The sequence below is a fragment of the Triturus cristatus genome, chromosome 11, assembly GCF_964204655.1.
Source record: "Triturus cristatus chromosome 11, aTriCri1.1, whole genome shotgun sequence".
NCBI lineage: Eukaryota > Metazoa > Chordata > Amphibia > Caudata > Salamandridae > Triturus > Triturus cristatus.
Genome location: NC_140594.1, coordinates 1040569430 through 1040570611, shown reverse-complemented (window position 1 = coordinate 1040570611; position 1182 = coordinate 1040569430).

The following is a 1182-nucleotide window of genomic DNA, read 5'->3' as shown; positions in this document are numbered from 1 at the left end:
TAACATTATTGTGTGGGTAATTGAGAAAATGTGAAACCAGACATGGTAGTGTCTTTCTATCCGGCCAGCGATCGTTATTTAATTCTACTAATTTCTTTAGCCATTATCAGCTCCAATTCAGCTGTATGGATATCAGTTTCGGTCGATACATCCATGAATATTATTATTATCATCAATAATACATTTAGTAATAATAATACATGGCTATGTAGACCGTCACCCAGAAATATACATAAATCATAATCCATTTTACGTAGCAAAAGAAACGGAGATGCTGGAGAATCGAACTCAGGGCCGCATGCATGCACAGCATGCGCTCTACCACTGAGCTACAGCCCCTCAGGTAAATAGCTGTACCGGAAGAAGACCATCTATCTTACCCACATCTTCCACTGTGAGTGGTGTGAAAGATTGTAAGTGAGCGTCATCGTGCCCTCACGGAGGCCCCTCACTGCCAACAGCATTTCCACAGCACTTTATCTCTTTTTTATTGTAACACAAACACGTATTTAGCAAAGAGCATGCAGTGTGTTGGCCCATTTTGGGAAACTTAAAATATTTTAAATGTGAAGGCACTGTCTAGCTCTTACCAATTTCGACGCCTTATCAGGGGTAGTGAGCGCAATATAAATGCAATTACAAATGCATCATTATAGTCTACTCCCACTCACACTTCAGTTTTCTACCAAAGCCAGACCTACCGAGTTTGTCAGTATTTGTTTCCGAATCTGCACTGCAACGCCAGGTTGAGACCAACCCGTTGATGGCGGGCTAATTCCTCCACTCTCATTTCCCATTCACTCCCACTCTCATTTGAATTTGACCTATGGGCATCTCATTGTAGGGTGTAAACACACAAGTGAGTGACCAGCTCTGCTCCTTCGCCCTGCAGCGCACAGCCTGCTTTCAGTGCATCTGTCATGCTCAGGATCGAACGAAGCAGCACTGAAAACGCGCTGTGAATTTCCGCCAACTTTATGTGTGTGGGAGGTGGGAAAGTTGAAGGGTCAGGATGCTGATAGTCATCAGCCGAACCACTGACTGAGATGTATGTAATTAGGTCAGGTGACGGCCATGAATAGTCCTTTGGACTACAAGGCGTTGTAATCCTCGGGCTCTCCCTATTCAAATGGAGAGGCGGACATGGGGAGGGCCCTGATTGCCAGCAGTAATCTCTCCTCC